We start from the raw sequence: 19,159 nt of genomic DNA, 5'->3' as shown, positions 1-19,159 counted from the left end.
TTTTTTAACTAAAGGCTGCAATGTAACAAAATAGGTAAAAATTCAAAGGGGGGGGGAGGGGTTGAATGCTTTTGCAAGGCACTGTATGTGTTCCTTGTTCCCAACAATATAGAAGGTCTCATCCATGTGGGAAGCGAGACCTAGAGTATCTGCAGCCCTTGACCTATGTAATGTTACAACATAAATCGACTTGTGCTCTACTGTACATAAATTTAAGCAAATAAACTTTCAGTTTCTAGGGAATTTTACCAAGATTAAAAATACTATGTTTGCTTACACTACATGCTGTAAAATAAAAGTTAACAGTTTCCTTTCTGAATGGAATACGTTCTTTTTATTGGCTACATTGGATTCTTGGTCATGCCTTTTCTGGGATGTATTGATTATTTATGTTAATTTTCTGACTTTATAAGCCGAAGCACAAAGGAGAAATCCTCAGAATTATATCCATATCAGCAAGAAGTCTTTCATCCTGACAGAAGAGACGTCCATTCCCGGACACAAGTAAGTTTTTATTTTTTTGCCATGGTAGCAGGGGCGTAACTATAGGGGGTGCAGCAGTCGCGACCGCAACTGGGCCCTGTGATGCAGGGGGCCCATGCAGCCCCCTCTACATATGGCTGGCAGCAGCATAGGCAGCCAGCTAGGGTTACCAGTGCACCATGCACATGGGTGGCTGGAGGTAGAGGGTGACTAGCAGAGCTCCATGCTCGACTATCGCACTGGCTGCTCTTTAGTTGTGCATTCCCCACATGACCTGTGTCCTCGGCCGGCTCCTCAGAGTACCCCTCTCCTGCTCCATGCATTGCCGCTCAGTCCGATGTCTGTTCTCCCCAGCCAGAGTCCGGCCAACACTGCACTGCATACTTCTCCCGGGTAAACAAACTTTAAGCACACAGATGCAGTGTAGCCCTATGAGAGACGGCTCCCCGGAGGACACTGCAGGCTTGTCTGCCAGCCCCCCTCCTCCCCCGTCATACACAGATGATGAAAGGTCTTTTTGGGAGATATGCTGATCACCCGTCCAGCACACTGGATGGAGCCCAGGCCAACATGGATGAGTGCGCGGCCTACAGCTTGGTCATGGTGAGTGAGAGGACCCCATCCCCCACACACCATTACATACCCCGTCCATCTCTCCCTGGGGACAGGGACCCCTTCTCACGTGGGGACCGGGACCCCCACCTCTCCTGGGAACAAGGACCCCTTCTCACCTGGGGGCAGTAACTTCATCTGCCCTGGAGAAAAGGACCTCATCTATTCTGGGGACGGGGACCCCATCCTGCCTAGGGACAGTCCCCCAAGGGGGCACCTAAAAATGAAAAAAAAATAATAAAAAAAAAATACTGATACCAGTGGTGGAACTACAGGGCTCACAAAGGTCATACCTGTGACCACACCCTGGAGTTCCACCGCCAGACTCAGAGGGACGGGCCCTGGCTGGGGTTTAGGGGGCCCTTCATGGTTTCTTGCATCGGGGCCCTGAAGGTTCTAGTTACGCCACTGCATGGTAGCATTGCCAATGTTCTTAATGGGTTGGTTCACCTTATCACAAAACAGGTGAAAAGGTAAAGCCGTCCATACACAATTTACAGACTGAACTAAAAAAAAAATCTGAGTCAGTGAGAATCCTTTTGAGGCTCCATTCTTCTGGGATTCCAGACATAAGAAGTGATTCTCATTGGCCAATTCATGAAGAACCGGCCGAAATGTGCAAAGCATAATGCCGCGTACACACGACCGGACTTTCCGTCAGAAAAGGTCCGACTGAATCATTCCGTCGGATATTACGATCGTTTGTGGGCTTCATCTGACTTTTTTCTTCAAAAATTCAGACGGACCTAGAAATAGAACAATCTGTTTCAGTTTCAAATTTGTCCGACGGAATCCATTTCTATTGGGAAAACCGTTCGTTTGTATGCTGGTCCGACAGACCAAATACGACACAAGGGCAGCTATTGGCTACTGGCTATTGAACTTCCTTTTCTAGTCCCGTCATACGTCATCACGCTCAAAATGAACGGACTTTGGTCCGTTCGTGTGTGGGAAAGTCCGTTAGGTCGGAAGTCCACCGTAACTCCATTGGAAGTCTGTCGGGAAGACTGTCGGCCCTTTTCTGCTGAAAAGTCCGGTCGTGTGTACGCGGCATAAGGCCAACCTCGACCTGCTTCCCAATTCGCCGGGAGGAGAATCAATGTGACAATAGTGAACATTCATTCGCTATTGTTACACAACTGGGTGGGGTGGGCGGAACAGTGGGTTTTCTGAAGCCTATTAGAGCCTCTGGATCTAATCACATGCTTCAAATCCCCCTCATTAGAATTTATGCATCAGGCACCCTGCATGTAAATTGAGGGGCTGCGCCCATCCACCCCTAATGGAAGGGGCACCACTGGTGCACACCCTAATGCAATTTGGCTGCGCACACCTATGGGTCAGTTGTTGTTATCAGGGATCTACTGTTGCTGGCTGCTGAAGGGTAACCAAGAGACGGTTAGTACCTGCACCTATTCTCTGAGAAAAAAAGTCCTGGCACCAGTGCTGGGACAAGGTCATCTAGAGCCCAGGGCGAACATGCCAACCTGGAACCCCCCCTCAAAATGTATGAGTATTATGTGTCAAACATCTCCTCACAAAAGCACTGAGCACTAATCTGCATGCTTACTCTCCAAGTATAAATTTCCCCTTCCAGTACAAATCTACCCCCCTGCTGAAATCTCCTCTCTCAGTCTTTTGCCCCCCTATCCTCCAAATCCCACCATTTTAAATGCCCCCTCCCCAAAAAGAAAAAAACAAAAAAACAAAATCAATGATCCTAGCACAATTCCTCTACCCCTAAAATGTTCCCTCTTAGTGCACATCCCCCCCCACCCACTTCAAATCCCCCCTCCCAGCACAAATTCTCCCCAAATCCTCCCTTTCTAGCACACATCTTCTTATCCCCCTCCAAACAAAAATCCCCCTAAATTACCACTTTTAGCACCCCTCCTCCCTAAATTTCCTCTCCTAGACCAAAATGTACCCCCTGCCACCCTACTAATTCCCCCTACTATCATAAGTCCCCTCCCACACCATCTCCTTGTGGCGCCCCCCCACCTCATATGATGCTAAAGTGCACGGGGAAGAGGCCTCTCCTGCCTGCCCCTTGCATCATCCTATGAAGCCACCCTTGCATGCAGGCACCAGAGCTGTCACCCTATGCTGTGTGCCTCAATAGACACACACAGCCCTGTAGCCTAGGGTGACAAGGCACTCTCCTATCCCTCCCTTCTCCTCCCCCTTCCAAGCTAACCAACTGACTAGAGACTGCACTGTGTCCCCTGTTAACCGTAAGTTAACAGAAGCCACACTGAGATTGCAGGAGCCAGCAGCATTAAAAGGTGTAAACTGCAAGTAACAGGGTAAGAATTTCAATAAATATTTTACTGGGAACTTTTTTTTTTCTTTTTAGCTTTTGTGCTCAATGCGCACAACTAAAACACTAAGGGGTTTAATAATTAAACAAAAATATTAAATATAAATTAAAGTGGTTCTGAAGGCAGAAGATGCATTGTATGCATTAAGATAAAAAAAAACAACCTTCTGTGTGCAGCAGCCCCCTAATACTTACCTGAGCCCCATCTCGATCCAGCGATGTTGCATGAGACCTTCAGCTCTCCCTTCTCATTGGCTGAGACAGCAGCAGGATCAGGATCAAGGTCAGTGAGCCAATGAGGAGAGAGAGAGGGTGGGGCCGAGACGCATCTAAGTGGACACACAGAGCAGTGGCTAAGCTCGGGTGCCCCCATAGCAAGCTGCTTGCTGTGGGACAGGAGGCAGGAGGGAGGTGCCAGGAGTGCCGCGAGGGGTCCAACAAGAGGACCCAGGCTGCTCTGTGCAAAACCAACTGCACAGAGCAGATAAGCATAACATGTTTGATATTTGTAAACAAACAAAAACTAGACTTTAGTATCACGTTAACACAAATGAATATAGAAATATAAAAAGTGTATATACAAAAAAAAAAAAAAACATACATGAATTGTCCATATCTCTATGTGCAATCTTGGATGATCCATAAATTCAGCCATGTATATCACTCATTACTCGAGGTGCAATCTCACCACTAGGGATGAGCTTCGTGTTCGAGTCGAACATACGTTCGACTCGAACATCGGCTGTTCGCCCGTTCAGCGAATACCGAACGTTATGGGCCGTTCGCACCAAATTCGTGTGGCGCTCACGGCCCACAATGCACTGCGTCATCGCAGTGCATTGCTGGCTCATGATTGGCCAAGCATGCACTGTGACCCCCGCATGCTGTGCCAATCACAGTGCCGGCAGTGAGGAGAGCCTCCTGCCTGTGGCCAATCATAGCTCAGGCTGTGTAGTACACGCCCCACACTATATAAGGCCGCCAGCGTGGCGGCCTTGTGTAGTGTGTTGGCGTCTGTAGGAGTTAGTGGGTGTTCTGTGTACCTTCAACACAGTACACACCGTTCGTTATCGGCTGATTTTGCATTCTTGCTCTTCTGTAGTGGGTGTTGTCTGCGTGCCCTGACCGCAGTATACACCATTATATCCACCTATATAGCTAGCTATATTGCTCTTTTTTTAATAGAGCTTGCAGTCAGTTGTAGGAGATTGTGCATGCTGTCTGCGTGCCCTGACCGCAGTATACACTGTTATATCCCCCTATATAGCTAGCTATCTTGCTCTTTTTTAATAGAGCTTGCAGTCAGTTGTAGGAGATTGTGCTTGCTGTCTGCGTGCCCTGACCGCAGCATACACCGTTATATCCACCTATATAGCTAGCTATCTTGCTCTGTTTTAATAGAGCTTGCAGTCAGTTGTAGGAGATTGTGCGTGCTGTCTGCGTGCCCTGATCGCAGTATACACCGTTATATCCACCTATATAGCTCTTCTCTAATTGAGCCATCTGCCATCTGCAGGAGTTAGTGGGTGTTGTGTGCCTCCAGCACAATATACACTACCCAATTGCTGGTTTTCCCATCTCCCTTCAGGCCATTACCATGTCTGGAAGGCCAACAAGGAGAGGCAGACAGGCGCGAGCCGATAAAAGATGGCAAGCAGGCTCTGTGTCTAGAGACAACAGTGCTGGTCGTGGACGCAGTGCATCGTCATCATCAGCACGTGGCCATGGGACACGCTTGTCCTTCTTTTCGGCAGCTGGACATGTTGAGCCGCAACATGCCGAAGACTTGGTAGAGTGGATGGCCAAGCCCTCTTCATCCTCCTCATCCTCTCTCACCCAGGCTCAGGGTACTAGAAAAGAAGCTGCCAACGCATCGTCTTCCCTCCTCTCAATGTCATCATCAGTGACTCCTTCCCTAGACCCACCACGTCCTCCTGAGGAGTCTCCTGAACTCTTTGAGCACAGTGTTGGGTACATGCTCCAGGAGGATGCCCAGTTTTTTGTAGGCTCTGATGATGATACTTAGCTAGAGGAAGGCAGTAGCGTGAGTGCAGAGAGAGGGGATGCTCAAGAAGGACAGCAATCTGGCAGTCATGTTCCACAAGCTGCAGCATACTGCCAGGTTTGCTCCAGCGATGAAGAGGGAGGGGATGATGAGGGCACTGACTCCAAGTGGGTGCCTGGTAGGAGGGAGGAGGAGGAGGAGGCACATGTCCAACAAGGCAGGATGCCCTCCGGGGGCCAGCTTAGGGGCATCACACCGACTGAATCACACCGCAGAGCTCCGCCTGTGCAGGGCGCTACCTCGGCGTGTTATTCTAAAAGTTCTTTGGTGTGGGCCTTTTTTGAGACGAGTGCATGAGATAGCACCGCTGCTATTTGCAACATATGTCTCAAGTGTATCTCGCGTGGCCAAAACATCAGCCGCTTGGGCACCACATGCTTGACCAGACATATGTTGACCTGCCATGCAGCTCGTTGGCAAGCGTACCTCAAAGACCCACACCAAAGAACAAAGCGGACCTCTCCTTGCTCCTCATCAGCTGGGATCTCCAACCCCACTAGACCTTCAGTCCTCTCTGAAACCTGCTCTGAGAGGAATGAAGGTGTAGAATTAGGTGTGTCACAGCCAAGTGCTTCCGGGCCCTCTGCCAGCAGTAAACCCACGTCCGATTATAGCAGGCAAATGTCCCTGCCCCAGCTGCTGGACCGTCTAAAGAAGTTCATTCCCAGCCATCCACATGCCCAGCGGTTGAATGCTAGCTTGGCTAAATTGCTAGCACTTCAACTGCTCCCTTTTCAGTTGGTAGACTCGGCCCCCTTCCGTGAGTTTGTACAATGTGCGGTTCCTCAGTGGCAGGTCCACAAACGCCACTTTTTCTCACGGAAGGCGATTCCGGCTCTCTACCGCCATGTGGAAGGCAATGTCCTTGCCTCGCTGGACAGGGCGGTCAGTGGTAAGGTGCATATTACCGCTGACTCATGGTCCAGCAGGCATGGACAGGGACGTTACCTGTCTTTCACGGCCCATTGGGTCACTCTTCTGGCAGAGGACAAGGTGCAGTAGTGTTGGAGGTTGTTCCGCCACCACGCCTCCAAAATGCTATTGGTTGTGACACACCTCTCTCCTCCACCCCCTCCTCTTCTTCTTATTCCATGGCCTCTTCCAGTGCTCTGTCCTCAGAACCAGCGGTGCTCTCTAGGCGTTCCAGGGGCTACGCAAGTACGCAGGCAAAAGAATGCCATGCCGTGCTTGCGCTGGTTTGTTTGGGGGACAGGAGCCACACTGGGGCAGATATTTTGTCAGCTCTGCAGGGGCAGGCCAAGAGGTGGTTGACGCCACGCCAGCTTAAGCCAGGAATGGTGGTTTGCGACAATGGCACCAACCTCCTCTCCGCTCTCCGACAGGGACAACTGACCCATGTGCCCTGTGTGGCTCACGTCCTTAACCTGGTGGTCCTTGGTCAGGTACCCGGGCTTACGGGATGTCCTGAAGCAGGCCAGGAAAGTCTGTGTGCATTTCCGCCGATCATTTAATGCCTGTGCTCGGCTGGCTGAGCTCCAAAAGGAGTTGAACCTGCCCAAGAACCGCCTTATATGTGACATGCCCACCAGGTGGAACTCAACGTTGGCCATGCTGCAGCGGCTGCACGCGCACCAGAGGGCCATCAATGAGTACCTGTGCGACTACGGCACCAGGACAGGGTCAGGGGAGCTCGGTTTTTTCTCACCATGCCAGTGGGGCATGATCAGGGATGCATCCACTGTCCTGTCACCGTTTGAGGAGGCCACAAGGATGGTGAGCAGTGACAGTGCATGCATCAGTGACACTGTACCTCTTGTCCACTTCTTGGAGCATACGCTGCATGGAATAATGGACAGAGCACTTGAGGCAGATGTATGCCTCTCAAGGCCCCCTTTATCCTGCTGTGCCACCCATCACACAGGAAGAGGATGAGGAGGAGGATGATTGTGTCAGCATGGAGGTGGAGGCTGGCACTCAGCAGCAGCAGCAGCAGTAGCAGCAGTCTTGTAGGGATGATTTACAGTCCCAAGAAACCCGTGGACTTGTACGTGGCTGGGAGGAGGTAGCTGCGGATCATGTTGTCCTTAGTGACCCAGAGGACTCCGGACCGAATGCCTCAGCTAACCTACGCTTCATGGCCTCCCTGATCCTGCAAAGCCTGCGGAAGGATCCTCGTATTCTTCGGATCAAGGAGAGGGACCATTACTAGCTGGCCACTCTCCTTGATCCACGGTACAAGGGTAAGGTTGCCGACCTTATCTTGCCATCGCAGAGGGAGCAGAGGATGAGACATCTCCGGGAGGCCTTGCAGAAAGGTCTGTGCAACGCGTTCCTAGAGACTGGGAGGTTACAAACTCCTGGTCCTGGTCACCGTGTTGCTGAGGCATTAGTCAGAAGGAGCGGTGGAGAAGGTGGCCGTCTGACCGATGCGTTCAGACAATTTTTTAGTCCCAAGGTATGATCGGTTCCAGCAACCATCGCCAGCGTCTGATTTACATGGTGCAGGAATACCTAGGGGCAAGGTCAGACTTGGACACCTTTCCCACCGAAAAACCTCTGGCTTACTGGGTCTTGAGGATGGATCACTGGCCAGAGCTTGCACAGTATGCAATTGAGCTACTGGCCTGTCCTGCATCCAGCGTTTTTTCGGAACGCACCTTCAGTGCTGCTGGTGGCTTTGTTACCGATCACAGGGTGCGCCTGTCCACCGTTTCAGTTGATCGACTGACCTTCATCAAGATGAATCAGTCTTGGATCACCCACAGCTACCAAGCACCTGAAGCTGATGTAACCGAATAATTTTTTTTGAAATATCACATCCCTTCAAGACTGCCTATGCTGATGCTGAGTGACTGTCCTGTTACGTTGATTGTCTATCCTCTTCCTCCTCCGCTGATATGTTGGAAGAACATTTTTGGTTCTTGGTGATTCCACAAGCCCAATTTTTCAGCCCCTGTTTAACAGGGGCATGCAATTACAATTTTTGATGCAATGCTTTGCAGCAGGGCTCATTCCTGCACTCCAAATAGAGTATATGGGAGATGTTGCAGTGTCGTGGCACCAGCACCAGTGACAGCAGCCCAATTTTTCTGCCCCTGTTTAACAGGGGCATTTAATTACAATTTTTGATGCAATGCTTTGCAGCAAGGCTCATTCCTGCACCAAAACTAGAGTATATGGGAGAGGTTGCAGTGTCGTTGCACCAGCACCAGTGCCAGCAGCCCAATTTTTCAGCCCCTGTTTAACAGGGACGTTTAATTACAATTTTTGATGCAATGCTTTGCAGCAGGGCTCATTCCTGCACCACAACTAGAGTATATGGGAGAGGTTGCAGTGTCGTGGCACCAGGCCCAATTTTTCTGCCCCTGTTTAACAGGGGCGTTTAATTACAATTTTTGATGCAATGCTTTGCAGCAGGGCTCATTCCTGCACCACAACTAGAGTATATGGGAGAGGTTGCAGTGTTGTGGCACCAGCACCAGTGCCAGCAGCCCATTTTTTCAGCCCCTGTTTAACAGGGGCATGTAATTACAATTCTTGATATAATATTTCACAGGAGGGCCCGTTCCTGTGCCCACCCAGAGTAACTGTGAAGACTAATAGTGTTGTGGCACCAGCACCACAACCACCAAAGGTACATTTTTCTACCACTGTTCAACAATGGATGGTAATTACAATTCTTGGATATAATCGTTCACAGCAGGGCGCTCCAGTGCCCACCAAGAGTCACTTTGAGGGCTTACAATGTTGTGGCAACACCAACACCTTGTTCCGCCATTTCTGCAGAGCATATAGGGCAGGCCCCTACCTTCAAACATCCAACTTACAAACGTCTCCTACTTGCAAACAGAAGGAGACAACAAGAAGTGAGATCAAAAAAAGACGGACAGCAAAACAAATTATACAGGGGTGATAACCCTTCACTATGTTTTCCAAAAAGTTTAAAAATAGATTTTTTGACTGGGGCTACACTTTAAAAATGTACCAGTTCAAAATTACATACAGATTCAACTTAACACAACAAATCTACACAATCCCTGTCTTGTTTACGCAGTTCTTGGGCAGGTTGTATTCCTTTTGGAGGTCAGCCAGCCGAGCACTGGCATTATATGACCGGCGAAAATGCACACAGACTTTCCTGGCCTGCCTCAGGAGATCCTGTAAGCCCGGGTACCTGCACAAAAATGCTGCACCACCAGATTAAGGACGTGAGCCAAACAGGGAACATGGGTTGGTGCCATTGTCGCAAACCACCATTCCTGCCTGAAGCTGGCATGGCATCAACCACCTTTGAGCCTGCCCCTTCAGAGCTGACAGAATCTCTGCCCAAGTGTGGCTCCTGTCCCCTAAGCACACCAGCTCAAGCACCTCGTGGCATCTTTGTGCCAGAGTGCTTGCGTAGCCCCTTGAAGGCCTACGGAGCATCGCTGGTTCCAAGGACAAATCTATAGAGGAAGAGGCCATGGAGGAAGAAGAAGAGGAGGGGGTGGAGGAGGCGTTCAAGGGGCTACGCAAGCACTCAGGCACAAAGATGCCATGAGGTGTGTTAGAATCACCACTAGTAGTATTTTGGAAGCGTGGTGGTGGAACAAGCTCCAACAATACTGCACCCTGTCCTGTATCCTTTCCAGCTGCCAGTAGGGTCACCCAGTGCACCGTGAAAGTCCCTGTCCATGCCTGCTGGACCATGATTCAGTGGTAATATGCATCTTACCGCTGGCCGCCCTGTCCAGCAAGGCCAAGACATTGCCTTCCACATGCCAGTAGAGAGCCGGAATCGCCTTCCGTGAAAAAAAGTGGCGTTTGGGAACCTGCCACTGAGGTACCGCACATTCCACAAATTCACAAAAGGGGGCAAAGTCTACCAGCTGAAAAGGCAGCAGTTGGAGTGCTAGCAATTTAGCCAAGCTAGCATTCAGTCCCTGGGCATGTGAATGGCTGGGACCAAATTTCTTTTGCTGGTTTAGCAACTGGGGTAGGGAAATTTGCCTGCTACAATCAGACGTTGGTGTACTTGGCACACCTAATTCTACACCTTCATTTCGCCCAGTGCAGGTTTCTGAGAGAACTGAAGGTATAGTGGGGTTGGAGATCCTAGCTGATGAGGAGCAAGGAGAGGTACGCCTTGTTCTTTGGTGTGGGTCTTTTAAGTATACTTGCCAACGGACCGCAATGGAGTTCGACATATGTCTGGTCAAGCATGTGGTGCCCAAGCAGCTGCTGTTTTGGCCACGCTTGATACGCTTCAGACATATGTTGCAAACAATGGTGTGATCTGCTGCACACTTCTCAAAAAAGGCCCACACCAAAGAACTTTTGGAAAAACACGTGGAGTCAGCAGCGCCCTGCACATGCAGAGCTCTGCAGAGTCGGTTGGCTGCCCTTAAGCTGGCCCCTGGAGGGCATCCTGCCTCATTGGAGATGTGCCTCCTCCTCCTCCTCCTCTCTCCTATCAGGCACCCACGTAGAGTCAGTGACCTCATCATCCCCTCCCTCTTCATCACTGGAGTAAACCTGGCACCATGCTTCAGCTGGGGGAACATGACTGCCAGTTTGGTGTCCTTCTTGGGCACTCCCTCTCTCTGGGCCCATGTTACTGCCTTCCTCATACTGGGTACCATCATCGTAGCCTTCAAAACGCTGGATCAGGACTGCTTGATCATCCACTCTACCAACTCTTCTGCATGTTGTGGCTCAACACAGCCAGGTGCTGAAAAAAAGGACAAGCGTGCCCCACAGCCACGTGCTGAGGATGCACCGTGTCCATGATCAGCAATGTTGGATGTAGATACAGAGCCTGCTTGCCCTCTTTTAATGGCCTGTGAGCGTCTGCCTCTCCTTGTTGGCCTTCCAGACATACTGTATTTGTAATGTATTTGAATAGGTACACCAGGAATGGCCTGCAGTGAGATGTAGCTGCATATATATATATACTGAATATACTGCAGCTAACTGAATCAACTGCCTGCCTGTATTATATTAGGAAGAGAACAACAGGAACGGTCTGCAGTGAGATCTAGCTAAACTGGATACAGTATACTGAATATACTGCAGCTAACTGAGTGAACTGTCTACCTGTAGTATATTAGGAACAGAACAACCAGTAACGGTCTGCAGTGAGATCTAGCTAAACTGGATACAGTATATTGAATATACTGCAGCTAACTGAATGAACTGCCTGCCTGTAGTATATTAGGAACAGAACAACAGGAATGGTCTGCAGTGAGATCTAGCTGCACAGGATACAGTACTGAATATACTGCAGCTAACTGAATGAACTGCCTGCCTGTAGTATATTAGGAACAGTACACCAGGAATGCTCTGCAGTGAGATCTAGCTAAACTGTATACAGTATATATATATATATATATATATATATATATATATATATATATATATATATATATATATATATATATATATATATACTAAATATACTGGAGCTAACTGAATCAACTGTCTGATCAAGCTATCTAAATTAAATTAAATGACACTCTCTCTCAATGCCGGAACACATGCCTTTGGCCAATCATTGCTCTGTTTGCTTATGGTGCTGTGATTGGCCAAAGCATGGTCATAGTGCATGCTTGGCCAATCATCAGCCAGCAAACCACTGCGATGATGCAGAGCCTTATGGCCCGTGATGCGCCTCTCGAATTTGGCGTAAACGGCCCATAATGTTCGATCTTCGAATGATCAAACAGCCGATGTTTGAGTCAAACGTGAGAACACGAACCACATCCCTAATGGTGGCAAGATAACCTATGAGATGGAAGTGTGAGGGACTCATCGATGGTATGGGCCCTCTGGTCTATTCCAGCTAACATGGTTTAGCTGGATGATGGTAATGGTTGCACTGCGGGTAATGAGTTGTCTCTGAGCTGGTGTTACATGGCTGGAGGCCTAGTATGGAAAAATGGCTGCTTTGTAGAAGTGGAACAGAGTTAAGTTGGGAAGTTCCATCAAAGACCACCAGGGGGGAGCAACTGATAGTTGGAGTTTTGTTATGTAAAAAGATTGTTATATATTTTATATTTTTTTATAAAAAGGCTGCTATGGCCAGTTATACTCCATCTCAAGTGTGGTCTAGTTAATTGTAGGTAAAGTTAAGTGAGGTTAACGGTGGAATATACAATGGTTAGCAGTCACAAGAAGGTGGAACATCTTATCTACCCTGGTCATGCAGTTTGTGTGACTAGGGGGAGTAGAGTGTAAGCAAACCTACATTCACATATTTGCCGACATTGTACAAACATTTAGGACACTTTTTTTCCCGTAGGTGGGATCTTGTCATAATTAGTGGGCAGGGCATTCAGTTGTAGATGTGTTATAGCGGGGAAAGAAAAATACGGTAAGTGCCGCGGTGAAAAATTGGTGTGGTTTAAGAGGAATGTTGGCCGTGGCTTAAAGTGGCATGGCTCAAAGGGGATGTGGTTAGAGTCTGAGATGAACAAGGGATGGGGGGAAGAGGGAGGGAGAGAGTAGTGATGGACGAACTTCCGACGGGACGTTTCGCAAACGCGAACCGCGAACGCGGCCAAAAGTTCACGAACCGCAAGGTTCGCGGCGGACCCCATTGACTTTAATGGCAGGCGAACCTTAAAAACCTCCAGGTCATATTTTCAGCCACAAAATACTTACTAGCTGTGCATACATAGTCCCACAACATGGACACTGACATAACAAAAGTATTAAGTGAATCTGGGATCGACAACGACAAGCATTCTTTTTTTATCTGTGAAATTTTGACAATTCAGGAGTGCATGAAGGCCATGGAGGAGAGGCAAGGTCAGGGCAGGCTATGAAGGGGGTGCAGGAGATGATCAGTGCCGCAGTCAGGGCAGCCCAGTCCTGTGCCAGTGTCCCAGTGTGCCAACCTGTGCTTGAGCCCCTCCTTCTGCCCGGCCCTTACCCCCACCTATGCAGGGCTCCACTGCGGTGGTCCGGAGGTGCCAGTCCAGTGCTGATCCTCAGCCATGGTGCTGGCACTGCCTGCTGATTGGCTTCTCCGCTGCTATCTCCCTCACTGTCTGAAACCAGCACCACGATAGAGACTGAGCAGTAACACCAGCACCGTGATAGAGAGCACTGACACCAGCACCAAGATAGAGAGCACTGACACCAGCACCATTATAGAGAGCACTGACACCAGCACCGTGAGAGCACTGACACCAGCACCATGATAGAGAGCACTGAGACCACACCAGCACCGAGATAGAGAGCACTGACACCAGCACCGATATAGAGAGCACTGACACCAGCACCATGATAGAGAGTATGTATGTGGAAGAAGGTATATAACACCCCGCTTCAAATGGTCATTTTGGGGGGCCACTGGTCTATCACATCAGTTATAAAAAAAAAATTTAATTGCGTTTGTCACTCTTTGTAGTATCGCTGCAGAACCGCTCAGCAGTCACAAATGCTGCACAGTGAAAATGCACTATACTATGCTTTCTATATTTGCAAGTATTTTATATGTGTATTACACCCCTATATACTGCACACTAGGGATGAGCCGAACACCCCCCGGTTCGGTTCGCATCAGAACTTTCGAACGGACCCCAAATTCGTACGAACGTTAGAACCCCATTGAAGTCTATGGGACTCGAACGTTCGAAATTAAAAGTGCTAATTTTAACGGCTAATATGCAAGATAGTGTCCTAAAAAGGGTTTGGGGACCTGGCTCCTGCCCCAGGGGACATGGGTCAATGCCTAAAATGTTTTTAAAAATGGCCGTTTTGGCGGGAGCACTGATTTTAATGATGATTAAAGTGGGAAAAAAAGTGAATTATTCCTTTAAATATGGTGCCTGGGGGGTGTCTGTAGTATGCCTGTGAAGTGCCACGTGTTTCCCGTGTTTAGAACAGTCCCTGCACAAAATGACATTAAACGGAAATAACATCATTTAAAACTGCTTGCGGTTTTAATGTTATATCTGGTTCCTGCAATATGGTTGAAAATCATTGAGAAAAATGGCATGGGTAGCCCTCCCTGCCCATTACCAGCCCCTTTGGGTCTTGTACGCATATTAAGGGGAACCCCGTACCCATATTAAAAAAAGGAAATGCGTGTGGCCCCCAGGCCCTATATACTCAGAACAGCAGTATACAGGCGGTGCAAACAAGACAGGGACTGTGTAGATTTGTTGTGTTAAGTTGAATCTGTTTGTAATTTTCAACTGGTACATTTGTAAAGTGTAGCTCCAGTCAAAAAAACTATTTTTAAGCTTTTTGGAAAACATAGGGAAGGGTTATCACCCCTGTATAATTTGTTTTGTCGTCCATCTTTTTTCATCTCACTTGCTGTTGTCTCCTTCCGTTTGCAAGTAGGAGATGTTTGTAAGTTAGATGTTTGAAAGTAGGGGCCTGCCCTATATGCTCTGCAGAAATGGCGGAACAAGGTGTTGGTTTTGCCACAACATTGTAAGCCCTCAAAGTGACTCTTGGTGGGCGCTGGAGCGCCCTGCTGTGAACGATTATATCAAGAATTGTAATTACATGCCATTGTTGAACAGTGGTAGAAAAATTGACCTTTGGTGGTTGTGGTGCTGGTGCCACAACACTATAAGTCCTCACTGTTACTCTGGGTGGGCACAGGAAGGGGCCCTCCTGTGAAATATTATATTAAGAATTGTAATTACATGTCCCTGTTAAACAGGGGCATAAAAATTGGGCCTTAGGCACTGGTGCTGGTGCCACCACACTGCAACCTCTCCCATATACTCTAGTTTTATTGCAGGAATTAGCCCTGCTGCAAAGCATTGCATCAAAAATTGTACTTAAACACCCCTGTTAAACAGGAGCAGAAAAATTGGGCCTTAGGCACTGGTGCTGGTGCCACGACACTGCAACCTCTCCCATATACTCTTGTTTTATTGCAGGAATTAGCCCTGCTGCAAAGCATTGCATCAAAAATTGTAATTAAACGCCCCTGTTAAACAGGGACAGAAAAATTGGGCCTTAGGCACTGGTGCTGGTGCCCCCACACTGCAACCTCTCCCATATACTCTTGTTTTATTGCAGGAATTAGCCCTGCTGCAAAGCATTGCATCAAAAATTGTAATTAAACGCCCCTGTTAAACAGGGGCAGAAAAATTGGGCCTTAGGCACTGGTGCTGGTGCCACAACACTGCAACCTCTCCCATATACTCTTGTTTTATTGCAGGAATTAGCCCTGCTGCGAAGCATTGCATCAAAAATTGTAATTAAACGCCCCTGTTAAACAGGGGCAGAAAAATTGGGCCTTAGGCACTGGTGCTGGTGCCACGACACTGCAACCTCTCCCATATACTCTATTTTTATTGCAGGAATTAGCCCTGTAGCAAAGCATTGCATCAAAAATTGTAATTAAACTCCCCTGTTAAACAGGGGCAGAAAAATTGGGCTGATGGCATCACCCAGAACCAGAACCAGAAATGTTCTTCCAACATATCAGCGGAGGAGGAAGAGGATAGACAATCAACATAACAGGACAGTCACTCAGCATCAGCATAGGCAGTCTTGAAGGGATGTGATATTTCAAAAAAAATTATTCGGTTACATCAGCTTCAGGTGCTTGGTAGCTGTGGGTGATCCAAGACTGATTCATCTTGATGAAGGTCAGTCGATCAACTGATTCGGTGGACAGGCGCACCCTGTAATCGGTAACAAAGCCACCAGCAGCACTGAAGGTGCGTTCCGAAAGAACGCTGGATGCAGGACAGGCCAGTAGCTCAATTGCATACTGTGCAAGCTCTGGCCAGTGATCCATCCTCAAGACCCAGTAAGCCAGAGGATTTTCGGTGGGAAAGGTGTCCAAGTCTGACCTTACCCCTAGGTATTCCTGCACCATGTAAATCAGACGCTGGCGATGGTTGCCGATCATACCTTGGGGCTGCGGACTAAAAAATTGTCTGAAAGCATCAGTCAGACGGCCACCTTCTCCACCGCTCCTTCTGACCGATGCCTCAGCAACACGTTGTCCAGGACCAGGAGTTTGTAACCTCCCAGTCTCTGGGAACGCGTTGCACAGACCTTTCTGCAAGGCCTCCCGGAGATGTCTCATCCTCTGCTCCCTCTGCGATGGCAAGATAAGGTCGGCAACCTTACCCTTGTACCGTGGATCAAGGAGAGTGGCCAGCCAGTAATGGTCCCTCTCCTTGATCCGAAGAATAGGAGGATCCTTCCGCAGGCTTTGCAGGATCAGGGAGGCCATGCAGCGTAGGTTAGCTGAGGCATTCGGTCCGGAGTCCTCTGGGTCACTAAGGACAACATGATCCGCAGCTACCTCCTCCCAGCCACGTACAAGTCCACGTGTTTCTTGGGACTGTAAATCATCCCTACAAGACTACTGCTGCTGCTGCTGATGCTGAGTGCCAGCCTCCACCTCCATGCTGACACAATCATCCTCCTCCTCCTCTTCCTCCTCCTCTTCCTCCTCCTCATCCTCTTCCTGTGTGATGGGTGGCACAGCAGGAACACTGTCTGGATAAAGGGGGCCTTGAGAGGCAAGGAAGTCCTCCTCTTCCTGCCTCTGTTCTGCCTCAAGTGCCCTGTCCATTATTCCATGCAGCGTATGCTCCAAGAGGTGGACAAGAGGTACAGTGTCACTGATGCATGCACTGTCACTGCTCACCATCCTTGTGGCCTCCTCAAACGGTAACAGGACAGTGCATGCATCCCTGATCATGCCCCACTGGCGTGGTGAGAAAAAACGGAGCTCCCCTGACCCTGTCCTGGTGCCGTAGTCGCACAGGTACTCATTGATGGCCCTCTGCTGCGTGTGCAGCCGCTGCAGCATGGCCAACGTTGAGTTCCACCTGGTGGGCATGTCACATATAAGGCGGTTCTTGGGCAGATTCAACTCCTTTTGGAGCTCAACCAGCCGAGCACAGGCATTAAATGATCGGCGGAAATGCACACAGAATTTCCTGGCCTGCTTCAGGACATCCTGTAAGCCTGGGTACCTGCCAAAGAACCGCTGCACCACCAGGTTAAGGACGTGAGCTACACAGGGCACATGGGTCAGTTGTCCCTGTCGGAGGGCGGAGAGGAGGTTGGTGCCATTGTCGCAAACCACCATTCCTGGCTTAAGCTGGCGTGGCGTCAACCACCTCTCGGCCTGCCCCTGAGGATCTGACAAAACATCCGCCCCAGTGTGGCTCCTGTCCCCCAAACAAACCAGCGCAAGCATGGCATGGCATTGTTTTGCCTGCGTACTTGCGTAGCCCCTGGAACGCCTACGGAGCACCGCTGGTTCTGAGGACAGAGCACTGGAAGAGGCCATGGAATAAGAAGAAGAGGAGGGGGTGGAGGAGAGAGGTGTGTCACAACCAATAGTAGCATTTTGGAGGCGTGGTGGCGGAACAACCTCCAACACTACTGCACCTTGTCCTGCATCCTTCCCAGCTGCCAGAAGAGTGACCCAATGGGCCGTGAAAGACAGGTAACGTCCCTGTCCATGCCTGCTGGACCATGAGTCAGCGGTAATATGCACCTTACCGCTGACCGCCCTGTCCAGCGAGGCAAGGACATTGCCTTCCACATGCCGGTAGAGAGCCGGAATCGCCTTCCGTGAGAAAAAGTGGCGTTTGGGGACCTGCCACTGAGGAACCGCACATTGTACAAACTCACGGAAGGGGGCTGAGTCTACCAACTGAAAAGGCAGCAGTTGAAGTGCTAGCAATTTAGCCAAGCTAGCATTCAACCGCTGGGCATGTGGATGGCTGGGAGTGAACTTCTTTCGCCGGTCCAGCAGCTGGGGCAGGGACATTTGCCTGCTATAATCGGACGTGGGTGTACTGCTAGCAGAGTGCCCAGAAGCACTTGGCTGTGACACACCTAATTCTACACCTTCATTCCTCTCAGAGCAGGTTTCAGAGAGGACTGAAGGTCTAGTGGGGTTGGAGATCCCAGCTGATGAGGTGCAAGGAGAGGTCCGCTTTGTTCTTTGGTGTGGGTCTTTGAGGTACGCTTGCCAACGAGCTGCATGGCAGGTCAACATATGTCTGGTCAAGCATGTGGTGCCCAAGCGGCTGATGTTTTGGCCACGCGAGATACGCTTGAGATATATGTTGCAAATAGCAGCGGTGCGATCTGATGCACTCGTCTCAAAAAAGGCCCACACCAAAGAACTTTTAGAATAACGCGCAGAGGCAGCGCCCTGCACAGGCGGAGCTCTGCGGTGTGATTCAGTCGGTGTGCTGCCCCTAAGCTGGCCCCCGGAGGGCATCCTGCCTCGTTGGACATGTGCCTCCTCCTCCTCCTCTCTCCTACCAGGCACCCACGTGGAGTCAGTGCCCTCATCATCCCCTCCCTCTTCATCGCTGTAGCAAACCTGGCAGTATGCTGCAGCTTGTGGAACATGACTGCCAGATTGCTGTCCTTCTTGAGCATCCCCTCTCTCTGCATTCACGCTACTGCCTTCCTCTAGCTGAGTGTCATCATCAGAGATACAAAACACTGGGCATTCTCCTGGAGCATGTACCCAACCCTGTGCTCAAAGAGTTCAGGAGACTCCTCAGGAGGACGTGGTGGGTCTAGGGAAGGAGTCACTGATGATGACATTGAGACGAGGGAAGACGATGCGTTGGCAGCTGCTTTGCTAGTACCCTGAGACTGGGTGAGAGAGGATGAGGAGGATGAAGAGGGCTTGGTCATCCACTCTACCAAGTCGTTGGCATGTTGCGGCTCAACATGTCCAGCTGCCGAAAAGAAGGACAAGCGTGTCCCATGGC

The 19,159-nt window shown here is 49.6% G+C and overlaps 1 protein-coding gene across 1 annotated transcript in view; it reads left to right on the top strand.

The window, feature by feature from the left end:
* The first annotated feature begins 362 nt into the window (after positions 1-362).
* LOC143956520 (tyrosinase-like) overlaps positions 363-19,159 on the top strand; it is a 42,089-nt gene continuing 23,292 nt past the window's right edge. Inside the window, exon 1 of the mRNA XM_077466720.1 lies at positions 363-504. The gene's annotated coding sequence lies outside the window, so the exon portion shown is untranslated. The remainder of the gene's footprint in view (positions 505-19,159) is intronic.

This window comes from Lithobates pipiens, unplaced genomic scaffold (assembly GCF_037356315.1).
Source record: "Lithobates pipiens isolate NorthernLeopardFrog02 unplaced genomic scaffold, aLitPip1_a1.2 Scaffold_37, whole genome shotgun sequence".
Classification (NCBI taxonomy): Eukaryota; Metazoa; Chordata; class Amphibia; order Anura; family Ranidae; genus Lithobates; species Lithobates pipiens.
Note: the sequence above shows the minus strand (reverse complement) of the source record. Positions and strands in the feature narration are given on the sequence as shown.